Here is an 18,058-nt window from a genome sequence, read left to right on the forward strand (position 1 = left end):
TGAACTTTGTGCGTTTCTGTGCCTTTCAACTGAGCCTGAGAGGGGGGAGAGGAAAAAAAACCGGACAAACTTCTCAGAGCGTTTGTTCAAGGACACACATACACACTCCTCTGCATCCTGCTTGCAGCAAGAGCAGAGGAAGCAACTTGGTTTCTTTTTAGCCAGTTTTCAGCTCCTTTTCTCTGGGAGGAGATGGAGAGTTGAACTTTGTTTTCCTGGGACTTCGGGGGTTTTTTTTCCCTTCTTCTCTTCTTGACTCTTTCAACATCAGAGCACATTGGGAGAATTTTCTCCCGAGGTGGGGGCCCTGAATGTGGGCCCATGAGCCAGCTGCAAGGAGGAGGAGAGAGACTACACCTACGGAAGTGTTGGGGTTCCTCCCCCCTGCCATGAGGTCATGGGAGAGGGGACCCTGGGGTAGAGGCATGGCCTGGGCACGGGGGTCTCCCTGCTCCCTGCTCACATGTGCCCTAACCCTGTTCAGCACTGCTTATTTTGTGTTGCCTTGTGCGAGGAGGGCCCTGGTTGTGCTGTGATTGCTCAGTTCTTTGGCAGTGCCCCGCCCATGTGGCTGGAGAAGAAAGAGCTCTGAAACTTCTCTCAAGAATCACTCCCTGTTTCTTTGCACGGGCCTCGCTGTCTATGGATGTTTCAGGAGACCCCACCGAAACACGGAAGGACTCTCAAATTATCCCAGCTTTCTCTGCACAGCGAGAGCTTTTAATATTTAGCATTGCTATCCTTTTCCTGTGTGTTTGTTAAAAAAATAGGTTTTATCTCTTTCACTTTCTTCCCAGGAAAGTTCTTTTTTCCAAAAACCTGGTGGGGGAGGGCTGGGTGTAACCTGCCTTCTATCAGAGGATATTTTCCTCCACATTTGTCCAAACCGGCACAGCCTGTCCTTTCCTGGGTCTCTGTTGCAGATGGAAGCTGCTGGTGCCATTGTCAGCTTGAAGCCCTCTTTTGATGCAAGCAGATGTTGCCAGGTGTGTTCAGCAGCTGTTGCTCAATGCTTATGCCAAGCTATTGTGTTCCTCATGGAACCAAGGAGCCATTGTGACACTGCAGGGGCTGATGGCATCAAGGAGGCAATTGTGACAGTACAGAACCTCCTAGAAACAAGGCTCCATTGTGACACCGTGGGGAATCATGGAATCAAGGAGCCCATTGTGACACGCTGCATGGAACCAATGGTCCATGGTTACACTGCGGATTCAAGAAGAGCACGGTGACACCACGCAACATCATGGAACCATAGGTCCATTGTGACACAGCGGGGCCTCATGGAAACAAGGGGACCATTGTGGCAAAGCAGGGCCTAATGGAAGCATGGAGAGCATTGTGACACTAAGGAAACTCCTGGAACCAAGATGACCACTGGCACATAATGGAACCTCATGGAAGCAAGCCTCCACAATGACTTTGGAGGGCCTCAGGGACCACAGGACCCATTGTGACACAGCAGGACCTGGTGGAACCAAGGAGCCTTTGTGATACTCCACATCCACATGGAAGCCAGGGTGCACTGAGACACAGCGGGGCCTTGTTGGAACCAAAGACACCTCTGCAAAAAGCAGGCTAGCTCATAGAAGCAAGGAGTCCATTGTTACAACGTAAAAGCTATGGAAGCAAGGGACCATTGTGACACTGCGGGGCCTCATGGAACCAATTGTCCATGATGACAGTGCGGATCAAAGGAGACCATGGTGACACTGCGGAACCTGATGGAACCAAGGAGCCATTGTGACACAGTGGGGCCTCATGGAATCAAGGAGACCATTGTGACCCAGGTGTTGCATGGGAAGGCAAGGAGCCATTGTGACACTTTGGGCTTCTTCCCTTGAGCTCTGCAGCTGGCTGTCCCAGCCCAGCGCACCATGTGCCACCTGCTCTCCTCAGGGCTCTGCCTGCACACAGCCCCAGGAGAAGTTTTCCTGTTTGCAAGGAAAGAATGGAAAAGCCGGAGCAGGTTTCCTAAACAACAAACCCCACTCAGGAGCCACATGCTCAGTACAGGCTGCCTGGAACGATGTCCCCTTTCTACAAGGGTCAGTGTGAGCAGGAATGAATGATCTCTGGGAGCAGAATTCTCGGAGTCTTTCCACTGAATTCTCTGTCCCTGTGTCTTGGGGTGACTTTATTGTGTGTATCCCCTATTGCTGCTCTATGCCCAGAAGTGAACTTTGTGCGTTTCTGTGCCTTTCAACTGAGCCTGAGATGGGGGAGAGGAAAAAAAAACCGGACAAACTTCTCAGAGCGTTTGTTCAAGGACACACATACACACTCCTCTGCATCCTGCTTGCAGCAAGAGCAGAGGAAGCAACTTTGTTTCTTTTTAGCCAGTTTTCAGCTCCTTTTCTCTGGGAGGAGATGGAGAGTTGAACTTTGTTTTCCTGGGACTTCGGGGGTTTTTTTTCCCTTCTTCTCTTCTTGACTCTTTCAACATCAGAGCACATTGGGAGAATTTTCTCCCGAGGTGGGGGCCCTGAATGTGGGCCCATGAGCCAGCTGCAAGGAGGAGGAGAGAGACTACACCTACGGAAGTGTTGGGGTTCCTCCCCCCTGCCATGAGGTCATGGGAGAGGGGACCCTGGGGTAGAGGCATGGCCTGGGCACGGGGGTCTCCCTGCTCCCTGCTCACATGTGCCCTAACCCTGTTCAGCACTGCTTATTTTGTGTTGCCTTGTGCGAGGAGGGCCCTGGTTGTGCTGTGATTGCTCAGTTCTTTGGCAGTGCCCCGCCCATGTGGCTGGAGAAGAAAGAGCTCTGAAACTTCTCTCAAGAATCGCTCCCTGTTTCTTTGCACGGGCCTCGCTGTCTATGGATGTTTCAGGAGACCCCACCGAAACACGGAAGGACTCTCAAATTATCCCAGGTTTCTCTGCACAGCGAGAGCTTTTAATATTTAGCATTGCTATCCTTTTCCTGTGTGTTTGTTAAAAAAATAGTTTTTATCTCTTTCACTTTCTTCCCAGGAAAGTTCTTTTTTCCAAAAACCTGGTGGGGGAGGGCTGGGTGTAACCTGCCTTCTATCAGAGGATATTTTCCTCCACATTTGTCCAAACCGGCACAGCCTGTCCTTTCCTGGGTCTCTGTTGCAGATGGAAGCTGCTGGTGCCATTGTCAGCTTGAAGCCCTCTTTTGATGCAAGCAGATGTTGCCAGGTGTGTTCAGCAGCTGTTGCTCAATGCTTATGCCAAGCTATTGTGTTCCTCATGGAACCAAGGAGCCATTGTGACACTGCAGGGGCTGATGGCATCAAGGAGGCAATTGTGACAGTACAGAACCTCCTAGAAACAAGGCTCCATTGTGACACCGTGGGGAATCATGGAATCAAGGAGCCCATTGTGACACGCCGCATGGAACCAATGGTCCATGGTTACACGGCGGATTCAAGAAGAGCACGGTGACACCACGCAACATCATGGAACCATAGGTCCATTGTGACACAGCGGGGCCTCATGGAAACAAGGGGACCATTGTGGCAAAGCAGGGCCTAATGGAAGCATGGAGAGCATTGTGACACTAAGGAAACTCCTGGAACCAAGATGACCACTGGCACATAATGGAACCTCATGGAAGCAAGCCTCCACAATGACTTTGGAGGGCCTCAGGGACCACAGGACCCATTGTGACACAGCAGGACCTGGTGGAACCAAGGAGCCTTTGTGATACTCCACATCCACATGGAAGCCAGGGTGCACTGAGACACAGCGGGGCCTTGTTGGAACCAAAGACACCTCTGCAAAAAGCAGGCTAGCTCATAGAAGCAAGGAGTCCATTGTTACAACGTAAAAGCTATGGAAGCAAGGGACCATTGTGACACTGCGGGGCCTCATGGAACCAATTGTCCATGATGACAGTGCGGATCAAAGGAGACCATGGTGACACTGCGGAACCTGATGGAACCAAGGAGCCATTGTGACACAGTGGGGCCTCATGGAATCAAGGAGACCATTGTGACCCAGGTGTTGCATGGGAAGGCAAGGAGCCATTGTGACACTTTGGGCTTCTTCCCTTGAGCTCTGCAGCTGGCTGTCCCAGCCCAGCGCACCATGTGCCACCTGCTCTCCTCAGGGCTCTGCCTGCACACAGCCCCAGGAGAAGTTTTCCTGTTTGCAAGGAAAGAATGGAAAAGCTGGAGCAGGTTTCCTAAACAACAAACCCCACTCAGGAGCCACATGCTCAGTACAGGCTGCCTGGAACGATGTCCCCTTTCTACAAGGGTCAGTGTGAGCAGGAATGAATGATCTCTGGGAGCAGAATTCTCGGAGTCTTTCCACTGAATTCTCTGTCCCTGTGTCTTGGGGTGACTTTATTGTGTGTATCCCCTATTGCTGCTCTATGCCCAGAAGTGAACTTTGTGCGTTTCTGTGCCTTTCAACTGAGCCTGAGAGGGGGGAGAGGAAAAAAAAACCGGACAAACTTCTCAGAGCGTTTGTTCAAGGACACACATACACACTCCTCTGCATCCTGCTTGCAGCAAGAGCAGAGGAAGCAACTTTGTTTCTTTTTAGCCAGTTTTCAGCTCCTTTTCTCTGGGAGGAGATGGAGAGTTGAACTTTGTTTTCCTGGGACTTCGGGGGTTTTTTTTCCCTTCTTCTCTTCTTGACTCTTTCAACATCAGAGCACATTGGGAGAATTTTCTCCCGAGGTGGGGGCCCTGAATGTGGGCCCATGAGCCAGCTGCAAGGAGGAGGAGAGAGACTACACCTACGGAAGTGTTGGGGTTCCTCCCCCCTGCCATGAGGTCATGGGAGAGGGGACCCTGGGGTAGAGGCATGGCCTGGGCACGGGGGTCTCCCTGCTCCCTGCTCACATGTGCCCTAACCCTGTTCAGCACTGCTTATTTTGTGTTGCCTTGTGCGAGGAGGGCCCTGGTTGTGCTGTGATTGCTCAGTTCTTTGGCAGTGCCCCGCCCATGTGGCTGGAGAAGAAAGAGCTCTGAAACTTCTCTCAAGAATCGCTCCCTGTTTCTTTGCACGGGCCTCGCTGTCTATGGATGTTTCAGGAGACCCCACCGAAACACAGAAGGACTCTCAAATTATCCCAGCTTTCTCTGCACAGCGAGAGCTTTTAATATTTAGCATTGCTATCCTTTTCCTGTGTGTTTGTTAAAAAAATAGGTTTTATCTCTTTCACTTTCTTCCCAGGAAAGTTCTTTTTTCCAAAAACCTGGTGGGGGAGGGCTGGGTGTAACCTGCCTTCTATCAGAGGATATTTTCCTCCACATTTGTCCAAACCGGCACAGCCTGTCCTTTCCTGGGTCTCTGTTGCAGATGGAAGCTGCTGGTGCCATTGTCAGCTTGAAGCCCTCTTTTGATGCAAGCAGATGTTGCCAGGTGTGTTCAGCAGCTGTTGCTCAATGCTTATGCCAAGCTATTGTGTTCCTCATGGAACCAAGGAGCCATTGTGACACTGCAGGGGCTGATGGCATCAAGGAGGCAATTGTGACAGTACAGAACCTCCTAGAAACAAGGCTCCATTGTGACACCGTGGGGAATCATGGAATCAAGGAGCCCATTGTGACACGGCTGCATGGAACCAATGGTCCATGGTTACACTGCGGATTCAAGAAGAGCACGGTGACACCACGCAACATCATGGAACCATAGGTCCATTGTGACACAGCGGGGCCTCATGGAAACAAGGGGACCATTGTGGCAAAGCAGGGCCTAATGGAAGCATGGAGAGCATTGTGACACTAAGGAAACTCCTGGAACCAAGATGACCACTGGCACATAATGGAACCTCATGGAAGCAAGCCTCCACAATGACTTTGGAGGGCCTCAGGGACCACAGGACCCATTGTGACACAGCAGGACCTGGTGGAACCAAGGAGCCTTTGTGATACTCCACATCCACATGGAAGCCAGGGTGCACTGAGACACAGCGGGGCCTTGTTGGAACCAAAGACACCTCTGCAAAAAGCAGGCTAGCTCATAGAAGCAAGGAGTCCATTGTTACAACGTAAAAGCTATGGAAGCAAGGGACCATTGTGACACTGCGGGGCCTCATGGAACCAATTGTCCATGATGACAGTGCGGATCAAAGGAGACCATGGTGACACTGCGGAACCTGATGGAACCAAGGAGCCATTGTGACACAGTGGGGCCTCATGGAATCAAGGAGACCATTGTGACCCAGGTGTTGCATGTGAAGGCAAGGAGCCATTGTGACACTTTGGGCTTCTTCCCTTGAGCTCTGCAGCTGGCTGTCCCAGCCCAGCGCACCATGTGCCACCTGCTCTCCTCAGGGCTCTGCCTGCACACAGCCCCAGGAGAAGTTTTCCTGTTTGCAAGGAAAGAATGGAAAAGCCGGAGCAGGTTTCCTAAACAACAAACCCCACTCAGGAGCCACATGCTCAGTACAGGCTGCCTGGAACGATGTCCCCTTTCTACAAGGGTCAGTGTGAGCAGGAATGAATGATCTCTGGGAGCAGAATTCTCGGAGTCTTTCCACTGAATTCTCTGTCCCTGTGTCTTGGGGTGACTTTATTGTGTGTATCCCCTATTGCTGCTCTATGCCCAGAAGTGAACTTTGTGCGTTTCTGTGCCTTTCAACTGAGCCTGAGAGGGGGGAGAGGAAAAAAAACCGGACAAACTTCTCAGAGCGTTTGTTCAAGGACACACATACACACTCCTCTGCATCCTGCTTGCAGCAAGAGCAGAGGAAGCAACTTTGTTTCTTTTTAGCCAGTTTTCAGCTCCTTTTCTCTGGGAGGAGATGGAGAGTTGAACTTTGTTTTCCTGGGACTTCGGGGGTTTTTTTTCCCTTCTTCTCTTCTTGACTCTTTCAACATCAGAGCACATTGGGAGAATTTTCTCCCGAGGTGGGGGCCCTGAATGTGGGCCCATGAGCCAGCTGCAAGGAGGAGGAGAGAGACTACACCTACGGAAGTGTTGGGGTTCCTCCCCCCTGCCATGAGGTCATGGGAGAGGGGACCCTGGGGTAGAGGCATGGCCTGGGCACGGGGGTCTCCCTGCTCCCTGCTGACATGTGCCCTAATCCTGTTCAGCACTGGTTATTTTGTGTTGCCCTGTGCGAGGAGGGCCCTGGTTGTGCTGTGATTGCTCAGTTCTTTGGCAGTGCCCCGCCCATGTGGCTGGAGAAGAAAGAGCTCTGAAACTTCTCTCAAGAATCGCTCCCTGTTTCTTTGCACGGGCCTCGCTGTCTATGGATGTTTCAGGAGACCCCACCGAAACACAGAAGGACTCTCAAATTATCCCAGCTTTCTCTGCACAGCGAGAGCTTTTAATATTTAGCATTGTTATCCTTTTCCTGTGTGTTTGTTAAAAAAATAGTTTTTATCTCTTTCACTTTCTTCCCAGGAAAGTTCTTTTTTCCAAAAACCTGGTGGGGGAGGGCTGGGTGTAACCTGCCTTCTATCAGAGGATATTTTCCTCCACATTTGTCCAAACCGGCACAGCCTGTCCTTTCCTGGGTCTCTGTTGCAGATGGAAGCTGCTGGTGCCATTGTCAGCTTGAAGCCCTCTTTTGATGCAAGCAGATGTTGCCAGGTGTGTTCAGCAGCTGTTGCTCAATGCTTATGCCAAGCTATTGTGTTCCTCATGGAACCAAGGAGCCATTGTGACACTGCAGGGGCTGATGGCATCAAGGAGGCAATTGTGACAGTACAGAACCTCCTAGAAACAAGGCTCCATTGTGACACCGTGGGGAATCATGGAATCAAGGAGCCCATTGTGACACAGCCAGGCCGCATGGAACCAATGGTCCATGGTTACACGGCGGATTCAAGAAGAGCACGGTGACACCACGCAACATCATGGAACCATAGGTCCATTGTGACACAGCGGGGCCTCATGGAAACAAGGGGACCATTGTGGCAAAGCAGGGCCTAATGGAAGCATGGAGAGCATTGTGACACTAAGGAAACTCCTGGAACCAAGATGACCACTGGCACATAATGGAACCTCATGGAAGCAAGCCTCCACAATGACTTTGGAGGGCCTCAGGGACCACAGGACCCATTGTGACACAGCAGGACCTGGTGGAACCAAGGAGCCTTTGTGATACTCCACATCCACATGGAAGCCAGGGTGCACTGAGACACAGCGGGGCCTTGTTGGAACCAAAGACACCTCTGCAAAAAGCAGGCTAGCTCATAGAAGCAAGGAGTCCATTGTTACAACGTAAAAGCTATGGAAGCAAGGGACCATTGTGACACTGCGGGGCCTCATGGAACCAATTGTCCATGATGACAATGCGGATCAAAGGAGACCATGGTGACACTGCGGAACCTGATGGAACCAAGGAGCCATTGTGACACAGTGGGGCCTCATGGAATCAAGGAGACCATTGTGACCCAGGTGTTGCATGTGAAGGCAAGGAGCCATTGTGACACTTTGGGCTTCTTCCCTTGAGCTCTGCAGCTGGCTGTCCCAGCCCAGCGCACCATGTGCCACCTGCTCTCCTCAGGGCTCTGCCTGCACACAGCCCCAGGAGAAGTTTTCCTGTTTGCAAGGAAAGAATGGAAAAGCCGGAGCAGGTTTCCTAAACAACAAACCCCACTCAGGAGCCACATGCTCAGTACAGGCTGCCTGGAACGATGTCCCCTTTCTACAAGGGTCAGTGTGAGCAGGAATGAATGATCTCTGGGAGCAGAATTCTCGGAGTCTTTCCACTGAATTCTCTGTCCCTGTGTCTTGGGGTGACTTTATTGTGTGTATCCCCTATTGCTGCTCTATGCCCAGAAGTGAACTTTGTGCGTTTCTGTGCCTTTCAACTGAGCCTGAGAGGGGGGAGAGGAAAAAAAAACCGGACAAACTTCTCAGAGCGTTTGTTCAAGGACACACATACACACTCCTCTGCATCCTGCTTGCAGCAAGAGCAGAGGAAGCAACTTTGTTTCTTTTTAGCCAGTTTTCAGCTCCTTTTCTCTGGGAGGAGATGGAGAGTTGAACTTTGTTTTCCTGGGACTTCGGGGGTTTTTTTCCCCTTCTTCTCTTCTTGACTCTTTCAACATCAGACCACTTTGGGAGAATTTTCTCCCGAGGTGGGGGCCCTGAATGTGGGCCCATGAGCCAGCTGCAAGGAGGAGGAGAGAGACTACACCTACGGAAGTGTTGGGGTTCCTCCCCCCTGCCATGAGGTCATGGGAGAGGGGACCCTGGGGTAGAGGCATGGCCTGGGCACGGGGGTCTCCCTGCTCCCTGCTCACATGTGCCCTAACCCTGTTCAGCACTGCTTATTTTGTGTTGCCTTGTGCGAGGAGGGCCCTGGTTGTGCTGTGATTGCTCAGTTCTTTGGCAGTGCCCCGCCCATGTGGCTGGAGAAGAAAGAGCTCTGAAACTTCTCTCAAGAATCGCTCCCTGTTTCTTTGCACGGGCCTCGCTGTCTATGGATGTTTCAGGAGACCCCACCGAAACACGGAAGGACTCTCAAATTATCCCAGCTTTCTCTGCACAGCGAGAGCTTTTAATATTTAGCATTGCTATCCTTTTCCTGTGTGTTTGTTAAAAAAATAGTTTTTATCTCTTTCACTTTCTTCCCAGGAAAGTTCTTTTTTCCAAAAACCTGGTGGGGGAGGGCTGGGTGTAACCTGCCTTCTATCAGAGGATATTTTCCTCCAAATTTGTCCAAACCGGCACAGCCTGTCCTTTCCTGGGTCTCTGTTGCAGATGGAAGCTGCTGGTGCCATTGTCAGCTTGAAGCCCTCTTTTGATGCAAGCAGATGTTGCCAGGTGTGTTCAGCAGCTGTTGCTCAATGCTTATGCCAAGCTATTGTGTTCCTCATGGAACCAAGGAGCCATTGTGACACTGCAGGGGCTGATGGCATCAAGGAGGCAATTGTGACAGTACAGAACCTCCTAGAAACAAGGCTCCATTGTGACACCGTGGGGAATCATGGAATCAAGGAGCCCATTGTGACACGCCGCATGGAACCAATGGTCCATGGTTACACGGCGGATTCAAGAAGAGCACGGTGACACCACGCAACATCATGGAACCATAGGTCCATTGTGACACAGCGGGGCCTCATGGAAACAAGGGGACCATTGTGGCAAAGCAGGGCCTAATGGAAGCATGGAGAGCATTGTGACACTAAGGAAACTCCTGGAACCAAGATGACCACTGGCACATAATGGAACCTCATGGAAGCAAGCCTCCACAATGACTTTGGAGGGCCTCAGGGACCACAGGACCCATTGTGACACAGCAGGACCTGGTGGAACCAAGGAGCCTTTGTGATACTCCACATCCACATGGAAGCCAGGGTGCACTGAGACACAGCGGGGCCTTGTTGGAACCAAAGACACCTCTGCAAAAAGCAGGCTAGCTCATAGAAGCAAGGAGTCCATTGTTACAACGTAAAAGCTATGGAAGCAAGGGACCATTGTGACACTGCGGGGCCTCATGGAACCAATTGTCCATGATGACAGTGCGGATCAAAGGAGACCATGGTGACACTGCGGAACCTGATGGAACCAAGGAGCCATTGTGACACAGTGGGGCCTCATGGAATCAAGGAGACCATTGTGACCCAGGTGTTGCATGTGAAGGCAAGGAGCCATTGTGACACTTTGGGCTTCTTCCCTTGAGCTCTGCAGCTGGCTGTCCCAGCCCAGCGCACCATGTGCCACCTGCTCTCCTCAGGGCTCTGCCTGCACACAGCCCCAGGAGAAGTTTTCCTGTTTGCAAGGAAAGAATGGAAAAGCCGGAGCAGGTTTCCTAAACAACAAACCCCACTCAGGAGCCACATGCTCAGTACAGGCTGCCTGGAACGATGTCCCCTTTCTACAAGGGTCAGGGTGAGCAGGAATGAATGATCTCTGGGAGCAGAATTCTCGGAGTCTTTCCACTGAATTCTCTGTCCCTGTGTCTTGGGGTGACTTTATTGTGTGTATCCCCTATTGCTGCTCTATGCCCAGAAGTGAACTTTGTGCGTTTCTGTGCCTTTCAACTGAGCCTGAGAGGGGGGAGAGGAAAAAAAACCGGACAAACTTCTCAGAGCGTTTGTTCAAGGACACACATACACACTCCTCTGCATCCTGCTTGCAGCAAGAGCAGAGGAAGCAACTTTGTTTCTTTTTAGCCAGTTTTCAGCTCCTTTTCTCTGGGAGGAGATGGAGAGTTGAACTTTGTTTTCCTGGGACTTCGGGGGTTTTTTTTCCCTTCTTCTCTTCTTGACTCTTTCAACATCAGAGCACATTGGGAGAATTTTCTCCCGAGGTGGGGGCCCTGAATGTGGGCCCATGAGCCAGCTGCAAGGAGGAGGAGAGAGACTACACCTACGGAAGTGTTGGGGTTCCTCCCCCCTGCCATGAGGTCATGGGAGAGGGGACCCTGGGGTAGAGGCATGGCCTGGGCACGGGGGTCTCCCTGCTCCCTGCTCACATGTGCCCTAACCCTGTTCAGCACTGCTTATTTTGTGTTGCCTTGTGCGAGGAGGGCCCTGGTTGTGCTGTGATTGCTCAGTTCTTTGGCAGTGCCCCGCCCATGTGGCTGGAGAAGAAAGAGCTCTGAAACTTCTCTCAAGAATCGCTCCCTGTTTCTTTGCACGGGCCTCGCTGTCTATGGATGTTTCAGGAGACCCCACCGAAACACGGAAGGACTCTCAAATTATCCCAGCTTTCTCTGCACAGCGAGAGCTTTTAATATTTAGCATTGCTATCCTTTTCCTGTGTGTTTGTTAAAAAAATAGTTTTTATCTCTTTCACTTTCTTCCCAGGAAAGTTCTTTTTTCCAAAAACCTGGTGGGGGAGGGCTGGGTGTAACCTGCCTTCTATCAGAGGATATTTTCCTCCACATTTGTCCAAACCGGCACAGCCTGTCCTTTCCTGGGTCTCTGTTGCAGATGGAAGCTGCTGGTGCCATTGTCAGCTTGAAGCCCTCTTTTGATGCAAGCAGATGTTGCCAGGTGTGTTCAGCAGCTGTTGCTCAATGCTTATGCCAAGCTATTGTGTTCCTCATGGAACCAAGGAGCCATTGTGACACTGCAGGGGCTGATGGCATCAAGGAGGCAATTGTGACAGTACAGAACCTCCTAGAAACAAGGCTCCATTGTGACACCGTGGGGAATCATGGAATCAAGGAGCCCATTGTGACACGCCGCATGGAACCAATGGTCCATGGTTACACGGCGGAATCAAGAAGAGCACGGTGACACCACGCAACATCATGGAACCATAGGTCCATTGTGACACAGCGGGGCCTCATGGAAACAAGGGGACCATTGTGGCAAAGCAGGGCCTAATGGAAGCATGGAGAGCATTGTGACACTAAGGAAACTCCTGGAACCAAGATGACCACTGGCACATAATGGAACCTCATGGAAGCAAGCCTCCACAATGACTTTGGAGGGCCTCAGGGACCACAGGACCCATTGTGACACAGCAGGACCTGGTGGAACCAAGGAGCCTTTGTGATACTCCACATCCACATGGAAGCCAGGGTGCACTGAGACACAGCGGGGCCTTGTTGGAACCAAAGACACCTCTGCAAAAAGCAGGCTAGCTCATAGAAGCAAGGAGTCCATTGTTACAACATCAAACCTATGGAAGCAAGGGACCATTGTGACACTGCGGGGCCTCATGGAACCAATTGTCCATGATGACAGTGCGGATCAAAGGAGACCATGGTGACACTGCGGAACCTGATGGAACCAAGGAGCCATTGTGACACAGTGGGGCCTCATGGAATCAAGGAGACCATTGTGACCCAGGTGTTGCATGTGAAGGCAAGGAGCCATTGTGACACTTTGGGCTTCTTCCCTTGAGCTCTGCAGCTGGCTGTCCCAGCCCAGCGCACCATGTGCCACCTGCTCTCCTCAGGGCTCTGCCTGCACACAGCCCCAGGAGAAGTTTTCCTGTTTGCAAGGAAAGAATGGAAAAGCCGGAGCAGGTTTCCTAAACAACAAACCCCACTCAGGAGCCACATGCTCAGTACAGGCTGCCTGGAACGATGTCCCCTTTCTACAAGGGTCAGTGTGAGCAGGAATGAATGATCTCTGGGAGCAGAATTCTCGGAGTCTTTCCACTGAATTCTCTGTCCCTGTGTCTTGGGGTGACTTTATTGTGTGTATCCCCTATTGCTGCTCTATGCCCAGAAGTGAACTTTGTGCGTTTCTGTGCCTTTCAACTGAGCCTGAGAGGGGGGAGAGGAAAAAAAACCGGACAAACTTCTCAGAGCGTTTGTTCAAGGACACACATACACACTCCTCTGCATCCTGCTTGCAGCAAGAGCAGAGGAAGCAACTTTGTTTCTTTTTAGCCAGTTTTCAGCTCCTTTTCTCTGGGAGGAGATGGAGAGTTGAACTTTGTTTTCCTGGGACTTCGGGGGTTTTTTTCCCTTCTTCTCTTCTTGACTCTTTCAACATCAGAGCACATTGGGAGAATTTTCTCCCGAGGTGGGGGCCCTGAATGTGGGCCCATGAGCCAGCTGCAAGGAGGAGGAGAGAGACTACACCTACGGAAGTGTTGGGGTTCCTCCCCCCTGCCATGAGGTCATGGGAGAGGGGACCCTGGGGTAGAGGCATGGCCTGGGCACGGGGGTCTCCCTGCTCCCTGCTCACATGTGCCCTAACCCTGTTCAGCACTGCTTATTTTGTGTTGCCTTGTGCGAGGAGGGCCCTGGTTGTGCTGTGATTGCTCAGTTCTTTGGCAGTGCCCCGCCCGTGTGGCTGGAGAAGAAAGAGCTCTGAAACTTCTCTCAAGAATCGCTCCCTGTTTCTTTGCACGGGCCTCGCTGTCTATGGATGTTTCAGGAGACCCCACCGAAACACAGAAGGACTCTCAAATTATCCCAGCTTTCTCTGCACAGCGAGAGCTTTTAATATTTAGCATTGCTATCCTTTTCCTGTGTGTTTGTTAAAAAAATAGGTTTTATCTCTTTCACTTTCTTCCCAGGAAAGTTCTTTTTTCCAAAAACCTGGTGGGGGAGGGCTGGGTGTAACCTGCCTTCTATCAGAGGATATTTTCCTCCACATTTGTCCAAACCGGCACAGCCTGTCCTTTCCTGGGTCTCTGTTGCAGATGGAAGCTGCTGGTGCCATTGTCAGCTTGAAGCCCTCTTTTGATGCAAGCAGATGTTGCCAGGTGTGTTCAGCAGCTGTTGCTCAATGCTTATGCCAAGCTATTGTGTTCCTCATGGAACCAAGGAGCCATTGTGACACTGCAGGGGCTGATGGCATCAAGGAGGCAATTGTGACAGTACAGAACCTCCTAGAAACAAGGCTCCATTGTGACACCGTGGGGAATCATGGAATCAAGGAGCCCATTGTGACACGCCGCATGGAACCAATGGTCCATGGTTACACGGCGGATTCAAGAAGAGCACGGTGACACCACGCAACATCATGGAACCATAGGTCCATTGTGACACAGCGGGGCCTCATGGAAACAAGGGGACCATTGTGGCAAAGCAGGGCCTAATGGAAGCATGGAGAGCATTGTGACACTAAGGAAACTCCTGGAACCAAGATGACCACTGGCACATAATGGAACCTCATGGAAGCAAGCCTCCACAATGACTTTGGAGGGCCTCAGGGACCACAGGACCCATTGTGACACAGCAGGACCTGGTGGAACCAAGGAGCCTTTGTGATACTCCACATCCACATGGAAGCCAGGGTGCACTGAGACACAGCGGGGCCTTGTTGGAACCAAAGACACCTCTGCAAAAAGCAGGCTAGCTCATAGAAGCAAGGAGTCCATTGTTACAACGTAAAAGCTATGGAAGCAAGGGACCATTGTGACACTGCGGGGCCTCATGGAACCAATTGTCCATGATGACAGTGCGGATCAAAGGAGACCATGGTGACACTGCGGAACCTGATGGAACCAAGGAGCCATTGTGACACAGTGGGGCCTCATGGAATCAAGGAAACCATTGTGACCCAGGTGTTGCATGGGAAGGCAAGGAGCCATTGTGACACTTTGGGCTTCTTCCCTTGAGCTCTGCAGCTGGCTGTCCCAGCCCAGCGCACCATGTGCCACCTGCTCTCCTCAGGGCTCTGCCTGCACACAGCCCCAGGAGAAGTTTTCCTGTTTGCAAGGAAAGAATGGAAAAGCCTGAGCAGGTTTCCCAAACAACAAACCCCACTCAGGAGCCACATGCTCAGTACAGGCTGCCTGGAACGATGTCCCCTTTCTACAAGGGTCAGTGTGAGCAGGAATGAATGATCTCTGGGAGCAGAATTCTTGGAGTCTTTCCACTGAATTCTCTGTCCCTGTGTCTTGGGGTGACTTTATTGTGTGTATCCCCTATTGCTGCTCTATGCCCAGAAGTGAACTTTGTGCGTTTCTGTGCCTTTCAACTGAGCCTGAGAGGGGGGAGAGGAAAAAAAAACCGGACAAACTTCTCAGAGCGTTTGTTCAAGGACACACATACACACTCCTCTGCATCCTGCTTGCAGCAAGAGCAGAGGAAGCAACTTTGTTTCTTTTTAGCCAGTTTTCAGCTCCTTTTCTCTGGGGGGAGATGGAGAGTTGAACTTTGTTTTCCTGGGACTTCGGGGGTTTTTTTTCCCTTCTTCTCTTCTTGACTCTTTCAACATCAGACCACTTTGGGAGAATTTTCTCCCGAGGTGGGGGCCCTGAATGTGGGCCCATGAGCCAGCTGCAAGGAGGAGGAGAGAGACTACACCTACGGAAGTGTTGGGGTTCCTCCCCCCTGCCATGAGGTCATGGGAGAGGGGACCCTGGGGTAGAGGCATGGCCTGGGCACGGGGGTCTCCCTGCTCCCTGCTCACATGTGCCCTAACCCTGTTCAGCACTGGTTATTTTGTGTTGCCTTGTGCGAGGAGGGCCCTGGTTGTGCTGTGATTGCTCAGTTCTTTGGCAGTGCCCCGCCCATGTGGCTGGAGAAGAAAGAGCTCTGAAACTTCTCTCAAGAATCGCTCCCTGTTTCTTTGCACGGGCCTCGCTGTCTATGGATGTTTCAGGAGACCCCACCGAAACACGGAAGGACTCTCAAATTATCCCAGCTTTCTCTGCACAGCGAGAGCTTTTAATATTTAGCATTGCTATCCTTTTCCTGTGTGTTTGTTAAAAAAATAGTTTTTATCTCTTTCACTTTCTTCCCAGGAAAGTTCTTTTTTCCAAAAACCTGGTGGGGGAGGGCTGGGTGTAACCTGCCTTCTATCAGAGGATATTTTCCTCCACATTTGTCCAAACCGGCACAGCCTGTCCTTTCCTGGGTCTCTGTTGCAGATGGAAGCTGCTGGTGCCATTGTCAGCTTGAAGCCCTCTTTTGATGCAAGCAGATGTTGCCAGGTGTGTTCAGCAGCTGTTGCTCAATGCTTATGCCAAGCTATTGTGTTCCTCATGGAACCAAGGAGCCATTGTGACACTGCAGGGGCTGATGGCATCAAGGAGGCAATTGTGACAGTACAGAACCTCCTAGAAACAAGGCTCCATTGTGACACCGTGGGGAATCATGGAATCAAGGAGCCCATTGTGACACAGCCAGGCCGCATGGAACCAATGGTCCATGGTTACACTGCGGATTCAAGAAGAGCACGGTGACACCACGCAACATCATGGAACCATAGGTCCATTGTGACACAGCGGGGCCTCATGGAAACAAGGGGACCATTGTGGCAAAGCAGGGCCTAATGGAAGCATGGAGAGCATTGTGACACTAAGGAAACTCCTGGAACCAAGATGACCACTGGCACATAATGGAACCTCATGGAAGCAAGCCTCCACAATGACTTTGGAGGGCCTCAGGGACCACAGGACCCATTGTGACACAGCAGGACCTGGTGGAACCAAGGAGCCTTTGTGATACTCCACATCCACATGGAAGCCAGGGTGCACTGAGACACAGCGGGGCCTTGTTGGAACCAAAGACACCTCTGCAAAAAGCAGGCTAGCTCATAGAAGCAAGGAGTCCATTGTTACAACGTAAAAGCTATGGAAGCAAGGGACCATTGTGACACTGCGGGGCCTCATGGAACCAATTGTCCATGATGACAGTGCGGATCAAAGGAGACCATGGTGACACTGCGGAACCTGATGGAACCAAGGAGCCATTGTGACACAGTGGGGCCTCATGGAATCAAGGAGACCATTGTGACCCAGGTGTTGCATGGGAAGGCAAGGAGCCATTGTGACACTTTGGGCTTCTTCCCTTGAGCTCTGCAGCTGGCTGTCCCAGCCCAGCGCACCATGTGCCACCTGCTCTCCTCAGGGCTCTGCCTGCACACAGCCCCAGGAGAAGTTTTCCTGTTTTCAAGGAAAGAATGGAAAAGCCGGAGCAGGTTTCCTAAACAACAAACCCCACTCAGGAGCCACATGCTCAGTACAGGCTGCCTGGAACGATGTCCCCTTTCTACAAGGGTCAGGGTGAGCAGGAATGAATGATCTCTGGGAGCAGAATTCTCGGAGTCTTTCCACTGAATTCTCTGTCCCTGTGTCTTGGGGTGACTTTATCGTGTGTATCCCCTATCGCTGCTCTATGCCCAGAAGTGAACTTTGTGCATTTCTGTGCCTTTCAACTGAGCCTGAGAGGGGGGAGAGGAAAAAAAAAACCGGACAAACTTCTCAGAGCGTTTGTTCAAGGACACACATACACACTCCTCTGCATCCTGCTTGCAGCAAGAGCAGAGGAAGCAACTTTGTTTCTTTTTAGCCAGTTTTCAGCTCCTTTTCTCTGGGGGGAGATGGAGAGTTGAACTTTGTTTTCCTGGGACTTCGGGGGTTTTTTTCCCCTTCTTCTCTTCTTGACTCTTTCAACATCAGACCACTTTGGGAGAATTTTCTCCCGAGGTGGGGGCCCTGAATGTGGGCCCATGAGCCAGCTGCAAGGAGGAGGAGAGAGACTACACCTACGGAAGTGTTGGGGTTCCTCCCCCCTGCCATGAGGTCATGGGAGAGGGGACCCTGGGGTAGAGGCATGGCCTGGGCACGGGGGTCTCCCTGCTCCCTGCTCACATGTGCCCTAACCCTGTTCAGCACTGGTTATTTTGTGTTGCCTTGTGCGAGGAGGGCCCTGGTTGTGCTGTGATTGCTCAGTTCTTTGGCAGTGCCCCGCCCATGTGGCTGGAGAAGAAAGAGCTCTGAAACTTCTCTCAAGAATCGCTCCCTGTTTCTTT

This window comes from Aphelocoma coerulescens, unplaced genomic scaffold (assembly GCF_041296385.1).
Source record: "Aphelocoma coerulescens isolate FSJ_1873_10779 unplaced genomic scaffold, UR_Acoe_1.0 HiC_scaffold_39, whole genome shotgun sequence".
NCBI lineage: Eukaryota > Metazoa > Chordata > Aves > Passeriformes > Corvidae > Aphelocoma > Aphelocoma coerulescens.